The sequence below is a fragment of the Podarcis vaucheri genome, assembly GCF_965113315.1.
Source record: "Podarcis vaucheri genome assembly, chromosome: 3".
In the NCBI taxonomy this organism is placed as follows: domain Eukaryota; kingdom Metazoa; phylum Chordata; class Lepidosauria; order Squamata; family Lacertidae; genus Podarcis; species Podarcis vaucheri.
The window spans coordinates 57,275,953-57,289,451 of record NC_138761.1 but is presented as its reverse complement, the minus strand read 5'-3'; the positions used below and the strand labels follow the sequence as shown (position 1 = coordinate 57,289,451).

General features: G+C 39.4%; 1 protein-coding gene across 3 annotated transcripts in view; it reads left to right on the top strand.

Annotated features, from left to right (window-relative positions):
- TIAM2 (TIAM Rac1 associated GEF 2) overlaps positions 1 to 13,499 on the top strand; it is a gene marked incomplete at its 3' end in the record, with an annotated part of 132,374 nt that overhangs the window by 20,885 nt on the left and 97,990 nt on the right. For 2 of the 3 annotated variants that reach the window (XM_082215182.1, XM_082215179.1), the window contains exon 2: positions 1,363 to 1,480. Of the gene's footprint in view, positions 1 to 1,362; positions 1,481 to 10,856; positions 10,942 to 13,499 lie in introns of all 3 variants that reach the window. The other variant, XM_082215180.1, reaches the window with a different exon arrangement.

Here is a 13,499-nt window from a genome sequence, read left to right as displayed (position 1 = left end):
GGAAAGTGACTTGGTTGGTAGGAATGAAAAACGCCATTTAGCTGTTTAAAGATTTATCATTCAAGCTGCTTTATTTAGATAGTGAAGCAAAGTGGTGATGTCTTCAGTTTAGTTATTACAAACAAGGTGATGGAGAAGAAGACCAGAGGGAGCTGGTTGCCTTCTAGGAAAGAGCAATGATGATAGTTTTGAGAACTGAGTTATGGGCACACTGTCCATGTAAAGTGTGAGCAGGTCATGTATGTCCAGCACAATGTGGAGGCTTAAACTGAATTTGAGTTTTCTTTCTGTATATCCTGCTACTGCATATGGGAGTATCCTGAAAAGGACTTAAGGCCTTTCCCTCTCTTTATAAAGACTTGGTAAATGTTGCCATTCCTGGACTATCCAGCTCAAGCACATTGAAGGAAGTAAGCAGCATATTGTTGCATGTAGTGAAGTAGTCCAAGTTGCACTTTCAGACTGTCACTATTTTGGGGTGGGATTCATTTACATACTGGCAAATCCATGTTGCACAATTATAGTTGATTGGAAGCTCTTGCACAATAAATCTTCTTCCACAGAAGATCAAGACTTTTTCTCATTAGGAAAATGATGGGGAAATGTTCTGGAAAGAGTGAGATAACATTTGCTTTAATGCAACCCCCCACCCAAACAAATGGGAATGAATGCTCATTAAATAGCCAACATTGTCTGATTTCCCTGCAAACCAATCAGGATGAATGCTCAATAAACAGATTGTCTGGAAGTGACCTCTGTCCTTGGTGGATAAGAAGGGGCATGAGTGAAATAAAGAACATTCTTCTGTATTATTGTCTTGCTTTGACTACTAGTACTGAATTAAGAACATTTAATTTAGGCCCTTACTTTCAGTCACATAGAAGCTTCACTGGCTCTGTGTTTCGTTCCTGGGGATACAATTCCCTTTAGGAAATTGCATGCAAACAACTTGTTATCAAAGAATCAACCACTGGTTTTACATCTTTAATACTGAGCCACTTTATATCATGAAAACACCACAAGAGTTTTTGTTGTAGAAGGGCAGAATCCAAAATTGTCCATCTTCATACCACCTAAACTGGGACATCCAGATGTGTATCAAGAACTGAGTGTCTCTAGAATTGATTGCCTCTAGGATAAAAGGCAAAAATGCTATCCTTGGGGGAATTAATGGTCATTAGAAGAACTGTCCAGCATGATTACCTTTTATTCTATAGGGAAGACTTAGGAAAGGCACACCCAAGTTGTCTGGTTTACTAGTGTATGAGTTAGGTCTTTGGAAATGTACCCAAACATCTGCAGGTATTGGAAAGTATTTCTAATTTTATTCTAAATCTATGTTCAAATATTTTTATCTTTCAGAAGATTTGGTGAAGCAACAGAGTCATGTCAATGTGCTCAACATACTAACATGTCTCAATGTTGCTGATTCAGGAAACGGTGGAAGAAAAGAGGAGAACCATAAAGCAAAATAACCAAGGTTAGTTTGTTTTGTTAAATTTACAAAGAAATTGTGGTAAAGTGGCAGTGAACATTCATTTATGTCTTGAACTAAATTTTATGTAAAGCCCCAGTTATTGCCTGATTGGGAAGTTTGCAGGCATACTGTTTAACTGCTTTTGATAATTTGGAATGTTCACCTAAGAATAGATGCATTATTCATTGAATTCCACATTCCCATGAACAAATACAAATACAGCTGAAAGAAGATTCTTTCCCCTTATGTGACAGTGTGCTGCTCTAGCCTAGATGAAAAAATTGTGGACTTTGGAAGCTTTTGTTTCCATCTTTGCTTAACCACGGGTTGTATTTCCCCCCCTGAATTGGCAAACTGTTATTATTGTTAACTATGATTTCAAGCTTGCTTGTTTAAAGCAGACCATAGTTAACAATAATAACAGTTTGTTGGCTCAGATGACATGACAAGTTGTGGTAAAATAGAAGTTGAAACGAAAGGAGATGGGGGTGTGGGTAAGCTCAAGAATCCCCTAGGCTCATTCATGTCGTGCTAAAGTATGATTTCACGTAATGTCTGAATGTAGCCCTTCTGTTTAGCTTTAATTATTTGCTAATATAATAGGCCTAAAGAGTAAGCAAGCTGTGAAATGGAGCCCTAATTACTAATTATTTTGTGTGATTATTTCATTATGATATAATATTAAGAAACATCATTTTTCTGTTGGACAAAATAATATTTCCAAGTTCGGACATTGCTCACTTCTTAATTTGGGTTCCAGGCATGTTGTGCCAGCAGGCGAACCTGAACCTTAATCTAATTAGAAGGATTCCAAGATGTGAATAAAGCCTGAAAGTACTATCTATTCACACTTTACAAAAAAGTAATAATTGACCAGTGAAGTATTGGAAGGCATTTGATTGTTTATTAAATTTCCCTTATGTGTGGTTATTGCTGCAGAGAACCTACATCACAAAGAATTAGGCAGAATTAATTGATGGTGCTACAGCCAGTTTAACGTTTACCTTTACCCTAATAATTGTGTCATTCCATTGGATTCTAAAGTAATAATGTTGATACTAATAGTGTGATTAGAGCACTGGCATACCCAAGGCCTGTCCAGAATAATTTCTTTCATGTTGTCTGCAAAATTGTTACAGCTTTCCATGGGAAGAGCTACCTGATGATATTAATACTTTTAAAAATTAATATTTGTGTTACTTGCTATTTGCTATATTTTTCTATTCCCCTTTGTGCTGTTTTCCTTTTTTTTAACTTTTGCCATTCCAAGGGTATGTGTTGGGTAGCAATTAACAAGTAGATAAACCCAAGGATATGAAGTATACAATAAAACCTGGTTGATCTGTTTATTTAAAACATTAAGCTTGTTTCCTTGTAAAGTCAGTCATCCACCCAGTTCAAACAACATGGTCATGCCATCATTGGTGATCGTAGCCTTAAAGGATCATGGGCTTGCATTACTTTCTTATATGCCGATTCCTTCATCCCTTTCCTAGTTTCTTCAAAGCATGATCTCTAAATTGGCAAACCATGGTTTGAGCAAAGAAAGGAAGGAAGGAGAAATTGGCAAGAATGATGAAGCAGCATCAGATTAACCCAACTCGTGTTCACAACTGCCAGAAAATGGTTTGGCTGTGATCTCTTGAGTCTGACCACAGTTAAATAAGTGAAAATACAGTGATTATCACATTGATTTTCACACATTTAGTAACATTTACACAAGTGGTAATTTTAATAAGAACATGGTCTTTATCTTTTGCCTCTAATGAATTGTGTTTGCTTTATTTGTCAAAGTTTTACTTTCTCCACAGGATTATGTCAGCTTTCCTTGCCAAATTTTGAATTTGCACAGTTGGCTGTCAGGATTTGATTGGCATTGGTTTACTTTAAATTTAAAACTCCATTAGAAGCAGGCGTGGAGGCAGAGAGAGGAAATATTTTGTATATTGTTATTTTTACTGGCCTTTGAATGGCAATGGCTAAGGTTTTCAGAAAAGCCCAAAGAAATGAAAAGTTTAGTAGAAATGCCTAGTGTAGCCCAAACTTAAAGAATATCCCATTCAGTATGCAGAGACGTTTTTTAAATATTTCCATTTCATAATAGTATGATTTCCTCTAGACAAACACCTAGGCAGTGTGTAAATGAGCATACTATTAGTACTAAATAAACAACACAGGGGAAAAAGAAGCTTTATAAGCAGCAAGTCAAGGTAGGGGTATTTCCCAACACAGATATGCATTCTTTTTGCTTGCCCTTTCTATTTAAAGGTGAGGCTTTTTGGAAACAAAGATTGTGTGTAAGTGTATGTTGCTTAAAATAACATTTTGGCCCGTGCTGTATAGAAATGTTGTTTTCTATCTATTTGCATTGGTTTTAAGCCATAAAACAACTGTACTTCCTAATAGCATTTCTATGCAACTGTATTTTTTATTTTAAATTTTACATGCGTTTGAATGCATGTGAATACCCCAAAATTGAGTTACAACAATCTGATATGAGAAGTTTTGACAATGAGCTGGACAATGAAATGGTTTACATGTACCAGTAACTTTAGGTCAAACCATGGTTTAGTGTATTGTGGGTTCTTGGAGAGCAAATTGCAACCGCTTGTGCTCCTTTCCTAGTCCTCATTCTACTGTGAGCTAAGCCATGGTTTGCTTTGGTCATCTGAATCCAGGCTCATGGCTTGTCTTCTTCCAAACTACTCTTGGGTTTGCAGCTCAAGGTTTGTCTGGAGGAGACAAACCACAAGCTTGGGTTCAGACAGCCATGCTGAAGCAAATCATGGCTTAGCTCACAGAAGCAGCAGGACCAGGGAGAGAGTGAAATGGTGGCAATCTCTCCTCTAGGGACTTGTGCATTTGTGCTGTTTGACAGGTTGGTTTAGTGTTGTATGCAAACCAGCTCTATGTTGGAGCATGTAAGCCTTCCAAACTGAACCTTAATTGTGATTCCCTGTTCTGGGCCTATAATCCATACTTTTTCAATAATTCATATTCCTATATGTGAAGAGGTTCACTATACCTAGTGCCTGAATACATCCAGTCCAACCCATCTTCTTGCACCTCTTCTTCAGTAAGACACATTTTTAGCTTTTAAGAGAATATGAACAATATTTTCAATTATTCTTCACCAGTTTTGCAATATTGATAGAGACTGAAAAGCAAAACTTCAATTCTGTTTTTAACATCTCATGACATTATATTTATAAGATGTAACATACAGGTAATGTTCATTGAATGAGGGGAAAGTTCATGTACATTTATAGTTTGTTGGCCCACAGGAGCTTGTAATACCTTGTTTAGCTTTTAGGAATCAGTTAGTTCTATATTTCTCACAATAACTGTTTGCTTTTGCTAGGCACGACCCTGAGCAAATAAATGCCTGAATTTAGACACTGAACTGCTCCCTTTTTTGCAGGTGCTTTGTTTCTTCAGACTCTACTAAGTTCTAAAGAATCTTTGAGATGTATGTGTGTGTGAGAGAGAGTAAGAGAGACAGACAGACAGACAGACAGACAGCCCATCTGGCTATTTAGCAATCACAAGATTTAAGTGTCCTGAGCTCTCATATGGATCAGAGATAATCATCTGTCTTGTAAAAGGCAGGATAAACTGGGGCTGAAATCTAGAGCTAGATCATGGTAAATGAAATGCTTTATCACTGTAAGCATCAGCTAGTGTATGTGTGTAGGCACGCAAACCCACACCCATGCCCATATATGCATGTATGTCTTGCTGGTGACCTAGAGAGTTGTGGCATATGACCTTTTCATTTGCTGGGTGTGTGATTGCCAGATATGGTACTCCATAGCCAGTACACAGGCTAACCAGCTTCAAACTGTAGCAGCACAAGCTGATTAAGTTAAGATGGGCTAATCATACAAAGTCTGAGTTGCTCCCGTGCCCTAATAACCATAATGAGAAAAACATGGTGGGTGGGAGGTTAGGCGAAAGGTTGAGTTGCAAATATTCTATTTAGAATCACTGCAGGACACATAATTTCCTATGGGGAAACTGGATTTTGCTGGACTGTGGTTAGTGAGGGGATGTGTGGGGAAGAGAAGAGCTTTTTCTTATTGAAGGGAACTAGGGGTCACAATAGGCATAGCTGTCAACTTTTCCCTTTTCTTGCAAGGAATCCTATTCAGAATGAGGGAATTTCCCTTAAAAAAAGGGAAAAGTTGACAGCTATGACAATAGGTGGAGTTCAGTAATATGGGTTCCTTCTCCATCTTCCTTCCTTGCAAAAATACAAAGTACACTTAAGCAATGTAGTAGAACTACTGCCTTGTTCCTGCCATACCATCAGTTCCTCTGATCCAGTACTTGCTCCTCTGACTGGCATTGATTCTCCGAGGTCTCAGGCTCAGGGTTGAATCCAGCCCTGCTGCCTGGGCATCTGAATGCGAAACGTGCTTACCACAGACTTGTGGCTTCTGTCTTATACCTTCAAAGATGAACAGGCACACCACTCTTTAAAGCAAAATGCATTAAGTGGATAGAGAGACTATAGTCCTCCTTACTGCAGACATTTGCCCTCCAGCGTTGAAAGTCTGGGCGATGGAGAAATGACAGAGCTTGTGCATCTCTGCTGTCTCTCCAAGGATTCTAGTTGAGAGTGCCTACTTTAATGTGGTAGACTTCTGGGTTAAAGAGCTGGTGTGGGGATATGCCTCATATTTGGAACTCATCTTGTGATTTATTCCTTCATTACAGATATTGAGAATGCTTTCGATTTAGAAATGTGATGCTTAGTTTTTATTGTCTGAAAACTTTTAAGTCCCTTCAAAATAGGTTGCACAGACTTGATGAGAACCAGGTTTGACTTCTTCTGCTATGGAGGCTGCCTTAATGGACCTTCCTACCCCTCTTGCAACAGAGTCATCGGATTTCCTTATACCATAAAAAAGAGCCAAGAGGGCATGCAGTTGATATGAACTCTTTCCTTTATCATGGGAATCTTACATTTCTAGCCATCTGCGACTCTGTAAACAGGAAACATGCAGTGAGGTTACAGAGTTAGAAATGAAAATCCTGCCTCATGGATCATTTTAATGAATGGTTGCAATTTACAGGTTCTTTCCCCCATTTTCATCACCACCTTCCCGCCTTAAAGCTTGGCTTCTGAATATTAATAGAACAATGTTGTGAAATATGAACCTTTCTTAACAGGAAAAAGGGCACAAAACTGCTAGACAAAAGTGCTGGATTCTATTCAGTCTCAAACAGATGAGCAGATAAAGCTTAGCATCCTGTTTTCTTCTTTCCTGTTAGTGATTTCCTATATGTCAGAAGATGTGCTTTTGGCTGTTTCCTCTGAATAGGCTCAGTGGACTGAATTCATAGCAACTTTGGGGAGCCTTTGCATATTCTTATTGTGATGGTTCAGTGAAGTGTATTAGTAGAAATGGTATAAACAACAGAAGTTTCTCCTTTGGATGTGTTTTGCATGCCTTTGGGGAAATGGCATGTTCTATAGGTTCACTTCACTTTAATTTTGGAAACTTTTTGAAAGCCTTTTCCACAGGGGGTTTAAGTGTATAAAGCTGTGTGCTTCGATGTACACAATCAGAAAGCTGCCCAGTTCTGCCCTCTCCTCTCACTATACTCTCTGAAAAGCCTTTCCTGAAAGATGGGAGTCTCACAAAAGGAATGTGGAATGGGTTTGGCAGTGGGGAGCAGGAGGAACTGGTGAAAATTGGCTTCAGACAGCTCCACATTTTTCACAATTCTAAATTGTGAACTATAACTATTATTGATATTTTGTAGAGTTCCTGCTCTGCTACACCTCTTAACTTGCTCCTTCTGCTCAAGGTGATGACTGTTAATGCACAATAAGTGACTGTTCTGCTCCTGCCCTCTTTTATTACACTGATTGTCAAGTGGTGTTTCCATAGGATGAACTTTCACCAAAGGACAAAGTGCCTTTCAAGTAGTCTGTGCCTTTTTATAAAAGAGGGTGTTGTCAAACACAGTTCCTACTGATGATGTTGCAACAGGAGGGCTTGACCAAGACTGCAATTGCCCTCTTTCCTTTTCCTCATGTTTGCAGTAAAGATTTATTCTGATGAATGCAGAGTAAACAATGACATTGATTCGTAAATGGAGGTAGCTTGGTAAAAACAATGGGTGTAGATTTCTCTTAAACATAACCTTGAGGTAGATGTGGATATTTTATTAACTAGTGAATTGTTTTGTTAGTACAAGTCTAAGGCTGAGCCAGAATGAAAGAACATTACCCACACCCACCCCCTCTGCCGCCAAAAACCCCAGGTCATCCCCATGTTGAAAGGACACCACCAATCCCAATTTTGGCTATCTTGTGGAAAGGAAAATATTTGCTTTCACCACATTGCTATATGGGATGTAATTGCTCGGCTTTTGACAAGAGGGGATTTGCCCCATGGTCACTTCATTGTACTGGGATCCAAACAGTATGATACCAGCATCTGGTGGTATAGATACTGGAAGTGTGGTGCAGCATACCAGTTCAAACACAACCACAGAGCTGAAGTGGCTCTATTCAAGATTAGACAGAAGAAACGAAACTTAAAACAAATGGAAGCTAAGTCAAGGAAGAAATGAGAATAGAAACGCCCTGTTGGGAGTTGTTGCACTAGCAAAGGTCAGACAGAGACTGGGGGGGTTCTATGCTAGTCCAGCCTGACCCCTTCCAGATCATCATCTGGGCTACAAAATGCAGTTAGTGTCTCCTACACCTGAAGAGATCCTTAAGTTTCTTTGCAGCCAGGTGTACACTCTAACTCTGTATCGCCCAGCACACCTTAGGTCCTGGGAACTGGGATACACATGAAGGGAGAGGGTCTGTATCCATGGTGTGGTGTACATTAAGGTTGCAATCCCAAGCACATTTACTAGAGAGTAAGCCCCACTGACTTCTGAGTTAGCATATCCGGGGTTATTCAGTAACATAGTTCCAGGAATTTGGAAGGCTGTACATTAAAATGTTCACAGATGGAACGGAAATTATTGGGCATTCAAAAATGGTTAAAATAATAAATCAGGATGAGAGAACTTAAAACATCTGGCTTAAAATGAGTATAGTTTCTAGGTAATCATTCTGACCTAAATAGATGGTTGAATTAAGGCCAGTCCAGAAGTTACATGGAAAGGCTTCTACGTGAACTTGTTCTGATTGTGAATTACGTCCAGTGCTTGACAACAGTTTTATGAACTGATTAATGATCTGTGTTCTGTAGGCGTGGGTTTCCGCTTTTCCTGGCCAGTAGTACTGTTAGCATTCTACAAGTTCTGCATTCCTAGAAAATTAGGAAAGGGTTCCAAAAGGAAACGATTGAGCAGCAAACTAAACAAAGTAAGAGCTAATATTCCTTTTTGAAAACTGAATCAGAAGTTATTTCTGTAAAACACCAGTCTCTTTGCTTTTCAGTGTGTCCATGAGACTTCTTCATACCAAGCATGAATTGAATCACCTAACCACCACATAATTACTCGTTTTGTACAATTGTGACATGTGTCAGAAGCCACCCTGTGAACCAACTCCCTTTATGTAAGTTAGGTGGTTGTGATATGCATGAGCTGGTCAAGGGATTTCCTAATACTCTAGGTTTGTTAAGAGTGGCCCTCATATTTCTCAGTTCCTTGAAAACCTGCTAGGCTGACACATCTGCTGCTGCTGCTGCAAGGCAACCTCTGCTTCCCTGCCACATTACTATTAGTATTGTTATTAATTTATCTAGGGTTGTATCCAGTGCTCCATGAGCAGAGGAACTCCTCCCCCCTTCACCCCAAAGTGTTCTCCTACCTTCCAGAGGTGCTTTTGAGGGTGGGTGGGTGGCTGCATGGGAGAGGCAAGGAGGGTTGAAATTCTGTCCAACAAGTAGAAGTCTCTTGTGCTGATGGAGCAGGAATGTTGGATTACTGCCCTAAAATTATCTCCTGCCTTTCCTCACAAAGGACCCCAGAGGCACAAGCACAAGGTGATAGAATTACAGCTTTAAAATAAAAATGTATTTAAACATTTAATAACATCTACAAATATTTAAAAGCACTGAGAGCATCTAAAAATGTGCCAAACAGCTACGTATAATTTCAAGGTCAGCAATAAAAGTTATCTTTCAGTATTCAAATGCCTGGGTGTACAGGAATGTTTTAAAGTTTTCCCTAAAAGTTAATAATGGGGGAAATAGATGCACCTCACCAGAGAAAGCATTCCATAGGCATGGAATTGCCACCAAGAGGACCAGCTGGGTAGATCCCAGCAGTAGCAGCACCAGTAGGGACTTCCCTGCTTATCTTAGAACCTAATATGGTTGTTCCTCAGGAGGAGTTCTTTCAGGTACCTGGGTCCCAAGCCATTTAGGGCTTTGTACACTAGAGCTTAGAACACGGGTGGTGCTGTGGTCTAAACCACAGAGCCTATGGCTTGCTGATCAGAAGGTTGGCGGTTTGAATCTCCACAACGGGGTGAGCTCCCGTTGTTTGGTCCCTGCTTCTGCCAACCTAGCAGTTCGAAAGCACATCAAAGTACAAGTAGATAAATAGGTACCGCTCCAGCGGGAAAGGTAAACGGCGTTTCCATGTGCTGCCCTGGTTCGCCGGAAGTGGCTTAGTCATGCTGGCCACATGACCCAGAAGCTGTCTGCAGACAAACACTGCTACCCCAGAGTCGGTCACGACTGGACCTAATGGTCAGGGGTCTCTTTACACTAGAGCTAACACATGGACTTGGGTCACCTGTGCTGCCACTGCCTGTTTTATCACCCAGAGCTCATCAGAAAACCAATAGTTATACCTAAAGCTTTCATGCTTTTGAAGAGCACATTTTTTGCTTTCATTATTTTTAACTGCTTCTGAAGCAGGACTGATTTTATTGACACAGGGCCAACCAGTCAGTATTATGCAAATCCAGGCTAACACTGAGTGGGGAGAAAGGACCCCACTTAACCTGGGGGATAACACAGTATACAGGAATCAGAAATGTGAGTGTTCTACCAATCAGTGTTTAGATGCAACCCTTGTTATGGGATCCTCTCAAGGGATCGCTCTGGGTGGCCGTTTCCCTCCTCAGCCACTGTGGAATAATGCACACAGCTTCAAAGACAGTATTATTCTGACTCCCAGATGCTCAGGATTAACAACAGGCGCTTGGCTATCTGAGCATATTTAGCAGAAAGAAAGCTATATTATGCAGTGCCAGTTAGGAACTGCAGTTCTTTTGGGGCACTAACTAGGAAATGTCTGACCATTTTAATCATTTGTATACATTATTTTCCCTGTGTGTATTCGATCAGCTGGTCTTGTGGGCTTGGTACCACGAAACGTGATGTTTCAAATATTAAAGTTAAGCAAGGTTGTATCTCCACCTACAGAAATCTTTCAAATGTGTTTGCAGGTGACTAGAATGCTGGATGCCCACAAGTCAGATGTCAGCTTCTCCACAACATGTGTGGACTATTAAAAGCAGGATTCACGGGAAAGTAACAATAGTCTATATCCCAATCATAACAGCTGCATTTTAAATATACTTTCAATATATTTTAGTGATTACTGTCATTGAGGCAATTGTTGTCTAGAAGTGGGAATGAACATTCTATTATGGTATTGGTTTGGCTTAGCACACCAGGTTCCATTTCATTTTTTAGAAAGTTCATACTTTTCTAGTGGCAAAACATCCCCCACCCCCAAAAGAGTTATCTTGCACATAATTGACTGAAATCTGTCCTCTTCTCACTTTAGCATAGCAATGCAAGTACAGTGGTACCTTGGGTTAAGTACTTAATTCGTTCCGGAGGTCTGTACTTAACCTGAAACTGTTCTTAACCTGAAGCACCACTTTTGCTAATGGGGCCTCCCGCTACTGCCACGCTGCCGGAGTATGATTTCTGTTCTCATCCTGAAGCAAAGTTCTTAACCCGAGGTACTGGGAGTCTGCAACCTGAAGCGTATGTAACCTGAAGTGTATGTAACCCGAGGTACCACTGTAAGTGTATTTTAGAAATACAGTCTAAGATTGTTATAAAGTTGCTTATCTTTTTTGCTCTGTTGTAGAACATTTATAGGGGAGAAGTCCATGGGGTCACGAAGAGTCGGACACGACTAAACGACTAAACAACAACAACAACAAAATAATCTAGATTACCTGTCAGATTGATAATTAACCATTTGTTCGGTAGAGACTGGTTTACTTTTTCTCTATGTGGTGTGTGTTCCACATAAAATTTCAGCAACTTTCTTTTAAAAAATAACAAAGCATTTATTTGTGGCTTCCGAAACCAATGGAATAAGACAGCACTGGATTCTGGCAACAGTTAGAATAAATCATATTGCAGCTTTGTTCTATCATCATAAGTCTGGGATCTCCAATTACTATTTGCAGGAGAAGTAGCCATGCAAATGGCAGAAACTGCTTCTGATCCCTGATAAGATGCAGGCCATTGTGAGGAAGCTGGATGACTTTTCTGAGTGAGATGTTTTGTTACATGTGTTTGCTGCTTATCTAGATCTTTTTATGCTGTTCTGGTATGTGTGTTATCTTGCAAAATGATTGATTAAAGAGGAAAAGGATTACCACACTACAGGATAATTTCTTCATAAGATAATTTTTAGTTGTTTTTTTTTTATTAGTTTCAATTCATTATACAACACCAAACATTAAACCAGCAAAAAATGACAGACAAAACACAGAAAAACAACAAAAAAGAAAAAAAATACATAACATAAAACACCAGCAATTTAAACTTACAATAACTAAATAACTAAATCACACAACATAATTGACTTCCCTTCAACTCGGTTTCGGAATATGTTACAAGAAGTTTTCTGTCTGCAGTTTCGTTTTCTTAAAACTCTTTACGTCACAAGCATTATATCGAGCCTACTGTGATTTTTAAGTTTTTTACATCTGTTTCAATATATGTCATAAATTTATTCCATTCATTATTAAACTTTGCACCTTTTTGGTTTCTTATTTTCTGTGTCATTTTTGCCAATTCTATATAATCAAATAATTTAGCTTGCCACTCGTTTATGGTTGGGATTTTTGATGTCTTCCAATTTTGTGCTATTGGTGTTCCAGCGGCCACTGTTGCATATTGGAAAAGTGTTTGGTCTTCCTTTTTAATTTCTTCTCCAGTTATCCCCAGAAGGAAGGCCTCGGTTTTTTTTGTGAAGGTATATTTAAATATTTTTTCTAGTTCATTGTAAATAGATTCCCAAAACTTTCTAATTACCTCACATGACCACAACATGTGATAACAATTGCCTTCCTTAATCTTAGATAATTTTTAGTTTTAAACGTTATCTCCTCACCTTTATGTCCTCAAATAGCACCCTTGGCAGCAAATAGAAGCCAGGCAAGGGGGATTCTCAGTAGTATCGGGGATTGCTTTTTCTTCAAAAGTGCCAGTTTCAAAACACTGTTTTGAAAGCATGAATAGCTTTTAAAGAACTGCATATTACTTCCATGTTGATTTGTGAATCCACTTTATTCTGCTTTCATTGTAGCTTCTCCTGCCTCAAATGTTGCAAGCTCCTCAGGGCAGGAACCCTGTCCAATCAACACTGATGGCCCTCAACTAACAATTGCAATGATTAGCAATATTGCAACACACTTGCAATTTCTCTGCAGTGCAGAGTTTCAGAATACAAACGATGTTTTAAACAAAAACTAGAGAAACATGTAAGAGTTGCTTCCATTCAGTTTTTGCTTCCTATTTTACTTGCATGATTAAAATGGGCTCACATGGTGATGTTCTTCTTGATTAGCATGATGGGCTGTAAAAGAGTAAAAGAACCCCTGTGTGCCCCCCCCACCCCGCTTCCCAACAGACCATGAGTAGAAAGAGTCCCTTGAGACTTGGCGAGTAAGTCAGGCTATTAAGAACCTGTCATTTCAAACAAAGGCACCTCCAACAAGCAAAATGGCTGAGAGTTATTAGATGCCTTGGCAGATGTTGAACTTGTCTGTGTCATTAATTTTGCCTTGGGCAGCTTTTCTTGTAGTAGCAAATTCCAATACATCACTCAGCTTGTGATG